The sequence below is a fragment of the Danio rerio genome, chromosome 17 (assembly GCF_049306965.1).
Source record: "Danio rerio strain Tuebingen ecotype United States chromosome 17, GRCz12tu, whole genome shotgun sequence".
Classification (NCBI taxonomy): domain Eukaryota; kingdom Metazoa; phylum Chordata; class Actinopteri; order Cypriniformes; family Danionidae; genus Danio; species Danio rerio.
The window spans coordinates 35,976,439-35,995,600 of NC_133192.1; the positions used below are offsets into that span (position 1 = coordinate 35,976,439).

Sequence of the window (19,162 nt, forward strand, 5' to 3'; positions counted from 1 at the left end):
TAGAATCATGCTAACAACATGCTAATTTATGCTAGAAACATGATAGCAACACGCTAATTCATTCTAGAACCATGGTAATTTATGTTAGCAACTGCCTTGCAAAACCTTAGCAATCACCTAGCAATGCCTTAGCAACCACTCAGAACACCCTAGCAACTGCCTAGCAACACCTTAGCAACTGCGTAGCAAAACCTTAGCAATCACCTACACTGTAACAAATGGCTGTAAAAATTACAGCATTTTTTTACAGCAGCTGACTGTTTTTTCTAATAATACAGCACTTTGCTGTAAAATGTGTGATTTCTGCGGTCACATGACAATTTCAAATCTCCTGAGGCATTGTGGGATATTCAACTGTCAAGGCATGGGGAAGAGTGAGAGTTTTAAGAGTTTATTCATTTTGTTTCCATCTTATATATATATATAAGATTAATGCGCGTTTCGCTCGAGTTGCTCGAGTGCAAAAATCTGAACTCAACGGTCATTTGCACTGCGTTAACCAATCAGGAACATTCTATTCTGGGGGCGTGATTGTGACGTAGCGCCTGATGTTGGTGTCCTGGGGAAAATCTTCATGCCAACACAACAGATCATCAAACTGGACTCGGCTCAGCCAGAAGCACCACTGAATGCCTCTATCATCCAGGTTAAGTTTCTGGAGGAGTTTGAGCTCACAGAGCTGAATGCACCTCTGAAAGGATCTAGTGGACTCAGACACGGCCCTAAACGTATCAACGCTGTTTTTCAGTCTTCAAAAAGAACATAAGCACTGTTCATGTTAGACATTTAGCAAAAGTCACTGGGCAGACAGAAGCCCTGCCCATCACGCGAATCCGTGTCTGTTCTGAAGTGAATTTGACGCGTGAATGGAGCTGACTTGATGCGCGAATGAAGTGGGGTTTGATGCGCGAATAAGGCGGAGTTTGATGTGCGAATGAGGTGGAGTTTGACGCGCGAATGAAGCGAGTAAACTCAACTGTTCAATAGCACGATTTATCGGTGAGTTCCGCGTCTGTTGTGAACACAGCATCAGTTTGGGTTGGTTATATGTTTAAAAGAAAGAGAAAATATTGACTTTAGCGATGATGAGGCTTCATTTAAACGGCACAAGATGCCGTCTGACAATGAGGGGAAAATGCCTCACAGCTGTTGTTTTCCATCCCATTAGATCACATTTTTTTTTAAATGATCAGTCCAGGAGGTGACGTTAATCGACAACAGTTTTAGTTCAAAGATGATAAAAGCAGGTCAAATAGATTAAAATGATAATTTCAAAGCTGTCAAAATGTAACAAATGTTTATACCAGGCATGTCCAGACTCGTTCCTGGAGGGCCGGTGTCCTGCAAAGTTTAGTTCCAACCCCAAATCAGACACACCTGGTCTAGCTAATCAAGCTCTTACTAGGCTTTCTAGAAACATCCTTGTAGGTGTGTTGAGGCAAGTTGGAGCTAAAATCTGCAGGATACCGGCCCTCCAGGACAGAGTTTGGACACCCCTGGTTTATACGCATCAGCTACCGACTGGAAGTTTTTAGCATTCTCCTTGCACAAACACGCAAAGCATAATGGGTAAAAACAAAAAAGATCTTTTGCCTAGAGTGATTAACAGAACTGATAATGCACAAGGCTGACCAATAAATAAAGTACTGATTTAAACTGTCATGTTGAATGTTGAACTGTGCATTGTGAGGATCTGACTACATTGCTTTCTCATCTAAAGACACATTTGAAAGAGGGCAGAGTTTTCAAGGGTTGACCTTCTTTGTCTTCTTTTTTAAAGCTATGTCACTGTAAAAATGTTAATGTTTTTATTTCTTTTATTTAGGTGCGCTACGCAGCCACACAATCATGCAACAAACAATACACCCGGGAGCCCACAACTAATTGTTCTTGGTATGAGTACATGAAATACGCACTGTCATCTCTCCATCTGTCTTTATCTGTCATCTCTCCATCTGTCTGTATCTGTCATCTCTCTGTCTGTCAGTACCTGTCATCTCTCCCTCTGCCTGTATCTGTCATCTCTCCCTCTGTCTGTATCTGTCATCTCTCCTTCTCTCTGTATGTATCTCTCCATCTCTCCATCTGTCTGTATCTGTCATGTCTCCATCTCTCTGTATCTGTCATCTCTTCGTCTGACTGTATCTTTCATCTCTGTCTGTCTGTTTCTGTCTTCTCTCCATCTGTCTATATATGCCATCTCTGTCTTTATCTGTCATTTCTCTCTGTCTGTATCTGTCTTCTCTTCGGTTGTATCTATCTGTCATCTTTCCGTCTGTATCTCTCATTTCTCTTTCTGTCTGTATCTGTCATCTCTCCATCTGTCTGTATCGGTCATCTATCTGTCTGTATCTGTCATCTCTCCGTCTGTCTGTGTCTGTCATCTCTCCATCTGTCTGTATCTGTCATCTCTCCATCTGTTTGTATCTGTCTTCTCTTCAACTGTCTGCATCTGTCATCTCTCCGTCTGTCTGTATCTGTCATCTTTCCTTCTGTCTGTATCTGTCATCTCTCCATCTGTCTGTATCTGTCATCTCTCCATCTGTCTGTATCTGTCATCTCTCCATCTGTCTGTATCTGTCATCTCTCCTTCTGTCTGTATGTATCTCTCCATCTCTCTATCTGGTTGTATCTGTCATGTCTCCATCTCTCTGTATCTGTCATCTCTTCGTCTGACTGTATCTGTCATCTCTCCGTCTGTCTGTTTCTGTCTTCTCTCCGTCTGTCTGTATCTGTCATCTATCCATCTGTCTGTATATGCCATCTCTGTCTTTCTTTGTCTGTCATCTCTCTCTGTCTGTATCTGTCTTCTCTTCGGTTGTCTCTATCTGTCATCTTTCCGTCTGTCTGTATCTGTCATCTCTCTATCTGTCTGTATCTGTCATCTCCGTCTGTCTGTGTCTGTCATCTCTCCATCTGTCTGTATGTCTTCTCTTCAACTGTCTGTATCTGTCATCTCTCCGTCTGTCTGTATCTGTCATTTCCTTCTGTCTGTATCTGTCATCTCTCCATCTGTCTGTATCTGTCATCTCTTCATCCATCTCTTCTTCTGTCTTTCTCTGTCATCTCTCTGTCTGTCTGTATCTATTATTTCTGTCTGTTTGTATCTGTTTTCTCTTCGTCTGTCCGTATCTGTCATCTCTCCGTCTGTCTTTATCTATTATTTCTGTCTGTTTGTATCTGTTTTTCTTCATCTGTCCGTATCTGTCATCTCTCCGTCTGTCTGTATCTGTGATCTCTCCGTCTGTCTGTATCTGTTTTCTCTCCGTCTGTCTGTATCTGTCATCTCTCCATCTGTCTGTATCTGTCATCTCTCCGTCTGTCTGTATCTGTCATCTCTCCATCTGTCTGTATCTGTCATCTCTCCGTCTGTCTGTATCTGTCATCTCTCCATCTGTCTGTATCTGTCATCTCTCCATCTGTCTGTATCTGTCATCTCTCCATCTGTCTGTATCTGTCATCTCTCCATCTGTCTGTCTGTATCTGTCATCTCTCCATCTGTCTGTATCTGTCATCTCTCCGTCTGTTTGTATCTGTCATCTCTTCGTCTGTCTTTATCTGTCATCTCTCCATCCGGCTGTCTGTATGTATCTGTCATCTCTCCATCTGTCTGTATCTGTCATCTCTCCATCTGCCTGTATCTGTCATCTCTCCGTCTGTCTGTATCTGTCATCTCCATCTGTCTGTATCTGTCATCTCTCCATCTGTCTGTATCTGTCATCTCTCCATCTGTCTGTATCTGTCATCTCTCCATCTGTCTGTATCTGTCATCTCTCTGTCTGTCTTTATCTGTCATCTCTCCGTCTGTCTGTCTGTATCTGTCATCTCTCCGTCTGTCTGTATCTGTCATCTCTCCGTCTGTCTGTATCTGTCTTCTCTTCAACTGTCTGTATCTGTCATCTCTCCATCTGTCTGTATCTGTCATTTCCTTCTGTCTGTGTCTGTCATCTCTCCATCTGTCTGTATCTGTCATCTCTCCATATGTCTGTCTGTATCTGTCATCTCTCCATCTGTCTGTATCTGTCATTTCCTTCTGTCTGTATCTGTCATCTCTCCATCTGTCTGTATCTGTCATTTCCTTCTGTCTGTATCTGTCATCTCTCCATCTGTCTGTATCTGTCATCTCCATCTGTCTGTATCTGTCATCTCTTCATCCATCTCTTCTTCTGTCTTTCTCTGTCATCTCTCTGTCTGCCTGTATCTATTATTTCTGTCTGTTTGTATCTGTTTTCTCTTCGTCTGTCCGTATCTGTCATCTCTCCGTCTGTCTGTATCTGTCATCTCTTCGTTTGTCTGTATCTGTTTTCTCTCCGTCTGTCTGTATCTGTCATCTCTCCATCTGTCTGTATCTGTCATCTCTCCGTCTGTCTGTATCTGTTATCTCTGTCTGTCTGTATCCGTCATCTCTCCATCTGTCTGTATCTGTCATCTCTCCATCTGTCTGTATCTGTCATCTCTCCGTCTCTCTGTATCTATTATCTCCGTCTGTCTGTATCCGTCATCTCTCCATCTGTCTGTATCTGTCATCTCTCCATCTGTCTGTATCAGTCATCTCTCCGTCTGTCTGTATCTGTGATCTCTCCATCTGTTTGTATCTGTCATCTCTCCGTCTGTCTGTATCTGTCATCTCTCGGTCCGTCTGTCTGTATTTTTCATCTCTCCATCTGTCTGTATCTGTCATCTCTCCATCTGTCTGTATCTGTCATCTCTCCGTCTGTCTGTATCTGTTATCTCTCCATCTGTCTGTATCTGTCATCTCTCCATCTGTCTGTATCTGTCATCTCTCCATCTGTCTGTATCAGTAATCTCTCCGTCTGTCTGTATCTGTGATCTCTCCATCTGTCTGTATCTGTCATCTCTCCATCTGTCTGTATCTGTCATCTCTCCATCTGTCTGTATCTGTCATCTCTCCATCTGTCTGTATCTGTCATCTCTCCATCTGTCTGTATCTGTCATCTCTCCGTCTGTCTGTCTGTATCTGTCATCTCTCCATCTGTCTGTATCTGTCATCTCTCCGTCTGTTTGTATCTGTCATCTCTTCGTCTGTCTTCATCTGTCATCTCTCCATTCGGCTGTCTGTATGTATCTGTCATCTCTCCATCTGTCTGTATGTGTTATCTCTCCGTCTGTCTGTATCTGTCATCTCTCCATCTGCCTGTATCTGTCATCTCTCCATCTGTCTGTATCTGTCATCTCCATCTGTCTGTATCTGTCATCTCTCCATATGTCTGTATCTGTCATCTCTCCATCTGTCTGTATCTGTCATCTCTCCATCTGTCTGTATCTGTCATCTCTCCGTCTGTCTGTATCTGTTATCTCTCCGTCTGTCTGTATCTGTTATCTCTCCATCTGTCTGTATCTGTCATCTCTCCATCTGTCTGTATCTGTCATCTCTCCGTCTGTCTGTATCTGTTATCTCTCCATCTGTCTGTATCTGTCATCTCTCCATCTGTCTGTATCAGTCATCTCTCCGTCTGTCTGTATCTGTGATCTCTCCATCTGTCTGTATCTGTCATCTCTCCATCTGTCTGTATCTGTCATCTCTCCCTCTGTCTGTATCTGTCATCTCTCCGTCTGTCTTTATCTGTCATCTCTCCATCTGTCTATATCTGTCATTTTTCTGTCTGTATCTGTCATCTCTTTGTCTGTCTTTATCTGTCATCTCTCCATCTGTCTGTATGTGTTATCTCTCCGTCTGTCTGTATCTGTCATCTCCATCTGTCTGTATCTGTCATCTCTCCATATGTCTGTATCTGTCATCTCTCCATCTGTCTGTATCTGTCATCTGTCTGTCTTTATCTGTCATCTCTCCGACTGTCTGTCTGTATCTGTCATCTCTCCCTCTGTCTGTATCTGTCATCTCTCCGTCTGTCTGTATCTGTCATCTCTCCGTCTGTCTTTTTCTGTCATCTCTCCATCTGTCTATATCTGTCATTTCTCTGTCTGTATCTGTCATCTCTTTGTCTGTCTGTATCTGTTATCTCCGTCTGTCTGTGTATGTCATCTCTCCATCTGCCTGTATCTGTTATCTCTCCATCTGTCTGTATCTGTCATCTCTCCATCTGTCTATATCTGTCATCTCTGTCTGTCTGTATCTGTCATCTCTCTGTCTGTCTGTATCTGTCATCTATCTGTCCATCTGTATCTGTCATCTGTCCATCTGTCTGTATCTGTTATCTCTCCGTCTGTCTGTATCTGTCATCTCTCCATCTGTCTGTATCTGTCATCTCTACGTGTGACTTTATCTGTCATCTCTCCATCTGTATCTGTCATCTCTCCATTTGTCTGTATCTGTCATCTCTCCATCTGTCTGTATCTGTTATTTCTACGTCTGTCTGTATTTGTCATCTCTCCATCCGTCTGTCTGTGTCTCTCATCTCTCCATCTGTCTGTATCTTTCATCTCTCTGTCTGTCTGTCTGTCATCTCTCTGTCTGTCTGTATCTGTCATCTCCGTCTGTCTGTATCTGTCATCTCTCCATCCGTCTGTCTGTATGTATCTGTCATCTCTCCGTCTGTCTGTATCTGTCATCTCTCTGTCTGTCTGTATCTGTCATCTCTCCGTCTGTCTGTATCTTTCATCTCTCCATCTGTCTGTATCTGTCATCTCTCCATCTGTCTGTATCTGTCATCTCTTCGTCTCTCTGTATCTTTCATCTCTCCGTCTGACTGTATCTTTCATCTCTCCGTCTGTCTGTATCTTTCATCTCTCCATCTGTCTGTTTCTGTCTTCTCTCCATCTGTCTGTATCTTTCATCTCTCCATCTGTCTGTATCTGTCATCTCTCCATCTGTCTGCATCTGTCATCTCTCCATCCATCTCTCCCTCTGTCTCTCTCTGTCATCTCTCTGTCTGTCTGTATCTGTCATCTCTCCGTCTGTCTTTATCTATCATTTTTGTCTGTTTGTATCTTTTCTCTCTTCGTCTGTCTTTATCTGCCATCTCTCCATCTGTCTGTATCTGTCATCTCTTCGTCTGTCCGTATCTTTCATCTCTCCGTCTGTCTGTATTTCATCTCTCGGTCCGTCGGTCTGTATCTGTCATCTCTCCATCTGTCTGTATCTTTCATCTCTCCATCTGTCTGTATCTGTCATCTCTCCATCTGTCTGTATCTGTCATTTCTCCGTCTTTATCTGCCATCTCTCCATCTGTCTGTATCTTTCATCTCTCCGTTTGTCTGTATCTGTCATCTCTCCATCTCTCTGTATCTGTGATCTCTCTGTCTGTCAGTACCTGTCATCTCTCTATCTGTCCATCTGTATCTGACATCTCTCCGTCTGTCTGTATCTGTCATCTCTCCATCTGTCTGTATCTGTAATCTCTCCCTCTGTCTGTATCTTTCATCTCTCCGTTTGTCTGTATCTGTCATCTCTCCATCTCTCTGTATCTGTCATCTCTCCGTCTATCTGTATCTGTCATCTCTCCATCCGTCTGTGTATCTGTCATATTTCTATCCAGCTGTCTGTATCTGTCATCTCTCCGGCTGTCTGTATCTGTCATCTCTCCATGTGTCTGTCTGTATCTGTCATCTCTCTGTCTGTCTGTATCTGTCATCTCTCCTTCTGTCTGTATCTGTCATCTCTCCATCTGTCTGTATCTGTCATCTCTCCATCTGTCTGTATCTGTCATCTCTCCATCTGTCTGTCTGTATCTGTCATCTCTCCGTCTTTCTGTATCTGTAATCTCTCCCTCTGTCTGTATCTGTCATCTCTCCTTCTGTCTGTATCTGTCATCTCTCCTTCTGTCTGTATCTGTCATCTCTCCATCTGTCTGTATCTGTCATCTCTCCATCTGTCTGTATCTTTCATCTCTCCGTCTGTCTGTATCTGTCATCTCTCCATCTGTCTGTATCTGTCATTTCTCCGTCTTTATCTGTCATCTCTCCATCTGTCTGTATCTGTGATCTCTCTGTCTGTCAGTACCTGTCATTTCTCTATCTGTCCATCTGTATCTGTCATCTCTCCGGCTGTCTGTATCTGTCATCTCTCCATGTGTCTGTCTGTATCTGTCATCTCTCTGTCTGTCTGTATCTGTCATCTCTCCTTCTGTCTGTATCTGTCATCTCTCCATCTGTCTGTATCTGTCATCTCTCCATCTGTCTGTATCTGTCATCTCTCCATCTGTCTGTCTGTATCTGTCATCTCTCCGTCTTTCTGTATCTGTAATCTCTCCCTCTGTCTGTATCTGTCATCTCTCCTTCTGTCTGTATCTGTCATCTCTCCTTCTGTCTGTATCTGTCATCTCTCCATCTGTCTGTATCTGTCATCTCTCCATCTGTCTGTATCTTTCATCTCTCCGTCTGTCTGTATCTGTCATCTCTCCATCTGTCTGTATCTGTCATTTCTCCGTCTTTATCTGTCATCTCTCCATCTGTCTGTATCTGTGATCTCTCTGTCTGTCAGTACCTGTCATTTCTCTATCTGTCCATCTGTATCTGTCATCTCTCCGTCTGTCTGTATCTGTCATCTCTCCATCTGTCTGTATCTGTAATCTCTCCCTCTGTCTGTATCTTTCATCTCTCCGTTTGTCTGTATCTGTCATCTCTCCATCTCTCTGTATCTGTCATCTCTCCGTCTATCTGTATCTGTCATCTCTCCATCCGTCTGTGTATCTATCATCTTTCTATCCAGCTGTCTGTATCTGTCATCTCTCCGTCTGTCTGTATCTGTCATCTCTCCATCTGTCTGTATCGGTCATCTATCTGTCTGTATCTGTCATCTCTCCGTCTGTCTGTGTCTGTCATCTCTCCGTCTGTCTGTATCTGTCATCTTTCCTTCTGTCTGTATCTGTCATCTCTCCATCTGTCTTTATCTGTCATCTCTCCATCTGTCTGTATCTGTCATCTCTGTCTGTCTGTATCTGTCATCTCTCCCTCTTTCTGTATCTGTCATCTCTCCTTCTGTCTGTATGTATCTCTCCATCTCTCTATCTGGTTGTATCTGTCATGTCTCCATCTCTCTGTATCTGTCATCTCTCCGTCTGTCTGTATCTGTCATCTCTCCGTCTGTCTGTATGTCATCTCTCGGTCCGTCTGTCTGTATTTTTCATCTCTCTGTCTGTCTGTATCTGTAATCTCTCCATCTGTCTGTATCTGTCATCTCTCCATCTGTCTGTATCTGTCATCTCTCCATCTGTCTGTATCTGTCATCTCTTCATCCATCTCTTCTTCTGTCTTTTTCTGTCATCTCTCCGTCTGTCTTTATCTATTATTTCTGTCTGTTTGTATCTGTTTTTCTTCGTCTGTCCGTATCTGTCATCTCTCCGTCTGTCTATATCTGTCATCTCTCCGTCTGTCTGTATCTGTCATCTCTCCATCTGTCTGGATCTGTCATCTCTCCGTCTGTCTGTATCTGTCATCTCTCCATCTGTCTGTATCTGTCATCTCTCCATCTGTCTGTATCTGTCATCTCCATCTGTCTGTATCTGTCATCTCTCCATCTGTCTGTATCTGTCATCTCTCCGTCTGTCTGTCTGTATCTGTCATCTCTCCATCTGTCTGTATCTGTCATCTCTCCGTCTGTTTGTATCTGTCATCTCTTCGTCTGTCTTTATCTGTCATATCTCCATCCGGCTGTCTGTATCTGTTATCTCCGTCTGTCTGTATCTGTCATCTCTCCGTCTGCCTGTATCTGTCATCTCTCCATCTGTCTGTATCTGTCATCTCTCCATCTGTCTGTATCTGTCATCTCTGTCTGTCTTTATCTGTCATCTCTCCATCTGTCTGTATCTGTCATCTCTCCATCTGTCTGTATCTGTCATCTCTGTCTGTCTTTATCTGTCATCTCTCCATCTGTCTGTATCTGTCATCTCTCCATCTGTCTGTATCTGTCATCTCTCCGTCTGTCTGTATCTGTCATCTCTCCATTTGTCTGTATCTGTCATCTCTCCATCTGTCTGTATCTGTCATCTCTCCATCTGTCTGTATCTGTCATCTCTCCATCTGTCTGTATCTGTCATCTCTGTCTGTCTTTATCTGTCATTTCTCCGTCTGTCTGTCTGTATCTGTCATCTCTCCGTCTGTCTGTATCTGTCATCTCCATCTGTCTGTATCTGTCATCTCTTCATCCATCTCTTCTTCTGTCTTTCTCTGTCATCTCTCTGTCTGCCTGTATCTATTATTTCTGTCTGTTTGTATCTGTTTTCTCTTCATCTGTCTGTATCCGTCATCTCTCCATCTGTCCGTATCTGTCATCTCTCCGTCTGTCTGAATCTGTCATGTCTTCGTCTGTCTGTATCTGTTTTCTCCGTCTGTCTGTATCTGTCATCTCTCCATCTGTCTGTATCTGTCATCTCTCCGTCTGTCTGTATCTGTTATCTCTCCGTCTGTCTGTATCCGTCATCTCTCCATCTGTCCGTATCTGTCATCTCTCTGTCTGTCTGTATCTGTCCTCTCTCCATCTGTCAGTATCTGTCATCTCTCCATCTGTCTGTATCTGTCATCTCTCCATCTGCCTGTATCTGTCATTTCTCCATCTGTTTGTATCAGTCATCTCTCCGTCTGTCTGTATCTGTCATCTGTCTGTATCTGTCATCTCTCCATCTGTCTGTATCTGTCATCTCTCCATCTGTCAGTATCTGTCATCTCCATCTGTCTGTATCTGTCATCTCTCCGTCTGTCTGTCTGTATCTGTATCTGTCATCTCTCCATCTGTCTGTATCTGTCATCTCTCCGTCTGTCTGTATCTGTCATCTCTCTGTCTGTCTGTGTCTGTCATCTCTCCGTCTGACTTTATCTGTCATCTCTCCATCTCTCTATATCTGTCATTTCTCTGTCTGTATCTGTCATCTCTTTGTCTGTCTGTATCTGTCATCTCTCCCTCTGTCTGTATCTGTCATCTCTCTATCTGCCTGTATCTGTTATCTCTCCATCTGTCTGTATCTGTCATCTCTCCATCTGTCTATATCTGTCATCTCTGTCAGTCTTTATCTGTCATCTCTCCATCCGTCTGTCTGTATCTGTCATCTCTCTGTCTGTCTGTATCTGTCATCTATCTGTCCATCTGTATCTGTCAACTCTCCTTCTGTCTGTATCTGTTATCTCTCCTTCTGTCTGTATTTGTCATTTCTCTGTCTGTATCTGTCATCTCTTCCTCTGACTGTATCTGTCATCTCTCCATTTGTCTGTATGTCATCTCTCTGTGTCTGTATCTGTCATCTCTCCATATGTCTTTATCTGTCATCTCTCCATCTGTTTGTATCTGTTTTTTCTACGTCTGTCTGTATTTGTCATCTCTCCATTTCTCTGTATCTGTCATCTCTCCGTCTGTCTGTATCTGTCATCTCTCAGTCTGTCTGTATCTTTCATCTCTCTGTCTGTCTGTTTTTGTCTTCTCTCCATCTGTCTGTAACTGTCATCTCTTCGACTGTCTGTATCTGTCATCTCTCCATCCGTCTGTCTGTATCTGTCATCTCTCTGTCTGTCTGTATCTCTCCATCTCTCCGTCTGTCTGTATCTGTCATCTTTCTGTCTGTTTGTATCTCTCCATCTCTCCATCTGTCTGTATCTGTCATCTCTCCGTCTGTTTGTATCTGTCATCTCTTCGTCTGTCTTTATCTGTCATCTCTCCATTCGGCTGTCTGTATGTATCTATCATCTCTTCATCTGTCTGTATGTGTTATCTCTCCGTCTGTCTGTATCTGTCATCTCTCCATCTGCCTGTATCTGTCATCTCTCCATCTGTCTGTATCTGTCATCTCCATCTGTCTGTATCTGTCATCTCTCCATATGTCTGAATCTGTCATCTCTCCATCTGTCTGTATCTGTCATCTGTCTGTCTTTATCTGTCACCTCTCCGTCTGTCTTTCTGTATCTGTCATCTCTCCCTCTGTCTCTATCTGTCATCTCTCCGTCTGTCTGTATCTGTCATCTCTCCGTCTGTCTTTATCTGTCATCTCTCCATCTGTCTATATCTGTCATTTCTCTGTCTGTATCTGTCATCTCTTTGTCTGTCTGTATCTGTTATCTCCGTCTGTCTGTGTATGTCATCTCTCCATCTGCCTGTATCTGTTATCTCTCCATCTGTCTGTATCTGTCATCTCTCTATCTGTCTATATCTGTCATCTCTCTCTGTCTTTATCTGTCATCTCTTCATCCGTCTGTCTGTATCTGTCATCTCTCTGTCTGTCTGTATTTGTCATCTATCTGTCCATCTGTATCTGTCATCTGTCCATCTGTCTGTATCTGTTATCTCTCCGTCTGTCTGTATCTGTCATCTCTACGTCTGACTGTATCTGTCATCTCTCCATCTGTATCTGTCATATCTCAATTTGTCTGTATCTGTCATCGCTCCATCTGTCTGTATCTGTTATTTCTACGTCTGTCTGTATTTGTCATCTCTCCATCCGTCTGTCTGTGTCTCTCATCTCTCCATCTGTCTGTATCTTTCATCTCTCCGTCTGTCTGTCTGTCATCTCTCTGTCTGTCTGTATCTGTCATCTCCGTCTGTCTGTATCTGTCATCTCTCCATCCGTCTGTCTGTATGTATCTATACTCTCTCCATCTGTCTGTATTTGTCATCTCCATCTCTCTGTATCTGTCATCTCTCCGTCTGTCTGTATCTGTCATTTCTCAGTCTGTCTGTATCTTTCATCTCTCCATCTGTCTGTTTCTGTCTTCTCTCCTTCTGTCTGTAACTGTCATCTCTTCGACTGTCTGTATCTGTCATCTCTCCATCCGTCTGTCTGTATCTGTCACCTCTCGGTCCGTCTGTCTGTATTTTTCATCTCTCCATCTGTCTGTATCTGTCATCTCTCCGTCTGTCTGTATCTGTTATCTCTCCGTCTGTCTGTATCTGTCATCTCTCCATCTGTCTGTATCTGTCATCTCTCCATCTGTCTGTATCTGTCATCTCTCCATCTGTCTCTATCTGTCATCTCTCCATCTGTCTGTATCTGTCATCTCTCCATCTGTCTGTATCTGTCATCTCTCCCTCTGTCTGTATCTGTCATCTCTCCGTCTGTCTGTATCTGTCATCTCTCCGTCTGTCTTTATCTGTCATCTCTCCATCTGTCTATATCTGTCATTTCTCTGTCTGTATCTGTCATCTCTTTGTCTTTATCTGTCACCTCTCCATCTGTCTGTATGTGTTATCTCTCCGTCTGTCTGTATCTGTCATCTCTTCATCTGCCTGTATCTGTCATCTCTCCATCTGTCTGTATATGTCATCTCCATCTGTCTGTATCTGTCATCTCTCCATATGTCTGTATCTGTCATCTCTCCATCTGTCTGTATCTGTCATCTGTCTGTCTTTATCTGTCATCTCTCCGTCTGTCTGTCTGTATCTGTCATCTCTCCCTCTGTCTGTATCTGTCATCTCTCCGTCTGTCTGTATCTGTCATCTCTCCGTCTGTCTTTATCTGTCATCTCTCCATCTGTCTATATCTGTCATCTCTTTGTCTGTCTGTATCTGTTATCTCCGTCTGTCTGTGTATGTCATCTCTCCATCTGCCTGTATCTGTTATCTCTCCATCTGTCTGTATCTGTCATCTCTCCATCTGTCTATATCTGTCATCTCTGTCTGTCTGTATCTGTCATCTCTCTGTCTGTCTGTATCTGTCATCTATCTGTCCATCTGTATCTGTCATCTGTCCATCTGTCTGTATCTGTTATCTCTCCGTCTGTCTGTATCTGTCATCTCTCCATCTGTCTGTATCTGTCATCTCTCCTTTTGTCTGTATTTGTCATTTCTCTGTCTGTATCTGTCATCTCTACGTCTGACTGTATCTGTCATCTCTCCATCTGTATCTGTCATCTCTCCATTTGTCTGTATCTGTCATCTCTCCATCTGTCTGTATCTGTTATTTCTACGTCTGTCTGTATTTGTCATCTCTCCATCCGTCTGTCTGTGTCTCTCATCTCTCCATCTGTCTGTATCTTTCATCTCTCCGTCTGTCTGTCTGTCATCTCTCTGTCTGTCTGTATCTGTCATCTCCGTCAGTCTGTATCTGTCATCTCTCCATCCGTCTGTCTGTATGTATCTGTCATCTCTCCATCTGTCTGTATTTGTCATCTTCATCTCTCTGTATCTGTCATCTCTCCGTCTGTCTGTATCTGTCATCTCTCAGTCTGTCTGTATCTTTCATCTCTCCATCTGTCTGTTTCTGTCTTCTCTCCTTCTGTCTGTAACTGTCATCTCTTCGACTGTCTGTATTTGTCATCTCTCCATCCGTCTGTCTGTATCTGTCATCTCTCTGTCTGTCTGTATCTGTCATCTCTCCGTCTGTCTGTATCTTTCATCTCTCCGTCTGACTGTATCTTTCATCTCTCCATCTGTCTGTTTCTGTCTTCTCTCCATCTGTCTGTATCTGTCATCTCTCCATCTGTCTGTATCTGTCATCTCTCCATCTGTCTGCATCTGTCATCTCTCCATCCATCTCTCCCTCTGTCTCTCTCTGTCATCTCTCTGTCTGTCTGTATCTGTCATCTCTCCGTCTGTCTTTATCTATCATTTTTGTCTGTTTGTATCTTTTCTCTCTTCGTCTGTCTTTATCTGCCATCTCTCCATCTGTCTGTATCTGTCATCTCTTCGTCTGTCCGTATCTTTCATCTCTCCGTCTGTCTGTATTTCATCTCTCGGTCCGTCGGTCTGTATCTGTCATCTCTCCATCTGTCTGTATCTTTCATCTCTCCATCTGTCTGTATCTGTCATCTCTCCATCTGTCTGTATCTGTCATTTCTCCGTCTTTATCTGCCATCTCTCCATCTGTCTGTATCTTTCATCTCTCCGTTTGTCTGTATCTGTCATCTCTCCATCTCTCTGTATCTGTGATCTCTCTGTCTGTCAGTACCTGTCATCTCTCTATCTATCCATCTGTATCTGTCATCTCTCCGTCTGTCTGTATCTGTCATCTCTCCATCTGTCTGTATCTGTAATCTCTCCCTCTGTCTGTATCTTTCATCTCTCCGTTTGTCTGTATCTGTCATCTCTCCATCTCTCTGTATCTGTCATCTCTCCGTCTATCTGTATCTGTCATCTCTCCATCCGTCTGTGTATCTGTCATATTTCTATCCAGCTGTCTGTATCTGTCATCTCTCTGTCTGTCTGTATCTGTCATCTCTCCTTCTGTCTGTATCTGTCATCTCTCCATCTGTCTGTATCTGTCATCTCTCCATCTGTCTGTATCTTTCATCTCTCCATCTGTCTGTATCTGTCATTTCTCCGTCTTTATCTGTCATCTCTCCATCTGTCTGTATCTGTGATCTCTCTGTCTGTCAGTACCTGTCATTTCTCTATCTGTCCATCTGTATCTGTCATCTCTCCGTCTGTCTGTATCTGTCATCTCTCCATCTGTCTGTATCTGTAATCTCTCCCTCTGTCTGTATCTTTCATCTCTCCGTTTGTCTGTATCTGTCATCTCTCCATCCGTCTGTGTATCTATCATCTTTCTATCCAGCTGTCTGTATCTGTCATCTCTCCGTCTGTCTGTATCTGTCATCTCTCCGTCTGTCTGTATCTGTCATCTTTCCTTCTGTCTGTATCTGTCATCTCTCCATCTGTCTTTATCTGTCATCTCTCCATCTGTCTGTATCTGTCATCTCTGTCTGTCTGTATCTGTCATCTCTCCCTCTTTCTGTATCTGTCATCTCTCCTTCTGTCTGTATGTATCTCTCCATCTCTCTATCTGGTTGTATCTGTCATGTCTCCATCTCTCTGTATCTGTCATCTCTCCGTCTGTCTGTATCTGTCATCTCTCCGTCTGTCTGTATGTCATCTCTCGGTCCGTCTGTCTGTATTTTTCATCTCTCTGTCTGTCTGTATCTGTAATCTCTCCATCTGTCTGTATCTGTCATCTCTCCATCTGTCTGTATCTGTCATCTCTCCATCTGTCTGTATCTGTCATCTCTGTCTGTCTTTATCTGTCATCTCTCCGTCTGTCTGTCTGTATCTGTCTTCTCTTCAACTGTCTGTATCTGTCATCTCCATCTGTCTGTATCTGTCATCTCTTCATCCATCTCTTCTTCTGTCTTTCTCTGTCATCTCTCTGTCTGCCTGTATCAATTATTTCTGTCTGTTTGTATCTGTTTTCTCTTCGTCTGTCTGTATCCATCATCTCTCCATCTGTCCGTATCTGTCATCTCTCCGTCTGTCTGAATCTGTCATCTCTTCGTCTGTCTGTATCTGTTTTCTCCGTCTGTCTGTATCTGTCATCTCTCCATCTGTCTGTATCTGTCATCTCTCCGTCTGTCTGTATCTTTTATCTCTCCGTCTGTCTGTATCCGTCATCTCTCCATCTGTCCGTATCTGTCATCTCTCTGTCTGTCTGTATCTGTCCTCTCTCCATCTGTCAGTATCTGTCATCTCTCCATCTGTCTGTATCTGTCATCTCTCCGTCTGTCTGTATCTGTTATCTCTCCGTCTGTCTGTATCTGTCATCTCTCCATCTGTCTGTATCTGTCATTTCTCCATCTGTCTGTATCAGTCATCTCTCCGTCTGTCTGTATCTGTCATCTGTCTGTATCTGTCATCTCTCCATCTGTCTGTATCTGTCATCTCTCCATCTGTCTGTATCTGTCATCTCCATCTGTCTGTATCTGTCATCTCTCCGTCTGTCTGTCTGTATCTGTATCTTTCATCTCTCCATCTGTCTGTATCTGTCATCTCTCCGTCTGTTTGTATCTGTCATCTCTTTGTCTGTCTTTATCTGTCATCTCTCCATTCGGCTGTCTGTATGTATCTGTCATCTCTTTATCTGTCTGTATGTGTTATCTCCGTCTGTCTGTATCTGTCATCTCTCCATCTGCCTGTATCTGTCATCTCTCCATCTGTCTGTATCTGTCACCTCCTTCTGTCTGTATCTGTCATTTCTCCTTATGTCTGTATCTGTCATCTCTCCATCTGTCTGTATCTGTCATCTCTTTGTCTGTCTTTATCTGTCATCTCTCCGTCTGTCTGTCTGTATCTGTCATCTCTCCCTCTGTCTGTATCTGTCATATCTCTGTCTGTCTGTGTCTGTCATCTCTCCGTCTGACTTTATCTGTCATCTCTCCATCTCTCTATATCTGTCATTTCTCTGTCTGTATCTGTCATCTCTTTGTCTGTCTGTATCTGTCATCTCTCCGTCTGTCTGTCTGTATCTGTCATCTCTCCCTCTGTCTGTATCTGTCATCTCTCTATCTGCCTGTATCTGTTATCTCTCCATCTGTCTGTATCTGTCATCTCTCCATCTGTCTATATCTGTCATCTCTGTCAGTCTTTATCTGTCATCTCTCCATCCGTCTGTCTGTATCTGTCATCTCTCTGTCTGTCTGTATCTGTCACCTATCTGTCCATCTGTATCTGTCAACTCTTCATCTGTCTGTATCTGTTATCTCTCCTTCTGTCTGTATTTGTCATTTCTCTGTCTGTATCTGTCATCTCTTCGTCTGACTGTATCTGTCATCTCTCCATTTGTCTGTATGTCATCTCTCTGTGTCTGTATCTGTCATCTCTCCATCTGTCTTTATCTGTCATCTCTCCATCTGTTTGTATCTGTTTTTTCTACGTCTGTCTGTATTTGTCATCTCTCCATCCGTCTGTCTGTGTCTCATCTCTCCATCTGTCTGTATCTTTCATCTCTCCGTCTGTCTGTCTGTCATCTCTCTGTCTGTCTGTATCTGTCATCTCTCCGTCTGTCTGTATCTGTCATCTCTCCATCTGTCTGTATTTGTCATCTCTCCATTTCTCTGTATCTGTCATCTCTCCGTCTGTCTGTATCTGTCATCTCTCAGTCTGTCTGTATCTTTCATCTCTCTGTCTGTCTGTTTTTGTCTTCTCTCTATCTGTCTGTAACTGTCATCTCTTCGACTGTCTGTAACTGTCATCTCTTCGACTGTCTGTATCTGTCATCTCTCCATCCGTCTGTCTGTATCTGTCATCTCTCTGTCTGTCTGTATCTCTCCATCTCTCCGTCTGTCTGTATCTGTCATCTTTCTGTCTGTTTGTATCTCTCCATCTCTCCATCTGTCTGTATCTGTCATCTCTCCGTCTGTCTGTATCTGTCAACTCTCCATCTGTCTGTATCTGTCATCTCTCCATCTGTCTGTATCTTTCATCTCTCCGTTTGTCTGTATCTGTCATCTCTCCATCTCTCTGTATCTGTCATCTCTCCGTCTATCTGTATCTGTCATCTCTCCATCCGTCTGTGTATCTGTCATCTTTCTATCCAGCTGTCTGTATCTGTCATCTCTCCGTCTGTCTGTATCTGTCATCTCTCCATCTGTCTGTATCGGTCATCTCTATCTGTCTGTATCTGTCATCTCTCCGTCTGTCTGTGTCTGTCATCTCTCCATCTGTCTGTATCTGTCATCTCTCCATCTGTTTGTATCTGTCTCCTCTTCAACTGTCTGTATCTGTTATCTCTCCTTCTGTCTGTATTTGTCATTTCTCTGTCTGTATCTGTCATCTCTTCGTCTGACTGTATCTGTCATCTCTCCATTTGTCTGTATGTCATCTCTCTGTGTCTGTATCTGTCATCTCTCCATCTGTCTTTATCTGTCATCTCTCCATCTGTTTGTATCTGTTTTTTCTACGTCTGTCTGTATTTGTCATCTCTCCATCCGTCTGTCTGTGTCTCATCTCTCCATCTGTCTGTATCTTTCATCTCTCCGTCTGTCTGTCTGTCATCTCTCTGTCTGTCTGTATCTGTCATCTCTCCGTCTGTCTGTATCTGTCATCTCTCCATCTGTCTGTATTTGTCATTTCTCCATCTGTCTGTATCAGTCATCTCTCCATCTGTCTGTATCTGTCATCTCCATCTGTCTCTATCTGTCATCTCTCCATCTGTCTGTATCTGTCATCTCTCCGTCTGTCTGTATCTGTCATCTCTCCATCTGTCTGTATCTGTCATCTCTCCATCTGTCTGTATCTGTCATCTCCATCTGTCTCTATCTGTCATCTCTCCATCTGTCTGTATCTGTCATCTCTCCGTCTGTCTGTCTGTATCTGTCATCTCTCCATCTGTCTGTATATGTCATCTCTCCGTCTGTTTGTATCTGTCATCTCTTCGTCTGTCTTTATCTGTCATCTCTCCATTCGGCTGTCTGTATGTATCTATCATCTCTCCATCTGTCTGTATGTGTTATCTCGGTCTGTCTGTATCTGTCATCTCTCCATCTGCCTGTATCTGTCATCTCTCCGTCTGTCTGTATCTGTCATCTCTCCATCTGTCTGTATCTGTCATCTCCT

The 19,162-nt window shown here is 43.3% G+C and overlaps 1 long non-coding RNA gene across 1 annotated transcript in view; it reads left to right on the forward strand.

The window, feature by feature from the left end:
• The window catches only part of LOC141378427 (uncharacterized), a 60,164-nt gene that overhangs the window by 12,084 nt on the left and 28,918 nt on the right, over positions 1-19,162 (forward strand). Inside the window, exon 2 of the long non-coding RNA XR_012393046.1 lies at positions 1,826-1,893. This is a non-coding gene — a long non-coding RNA (uncharacterized lncRNA). The remainder of the gene's footprint in view (positions 1-1,825; positions 1,894-19,162) is intronic.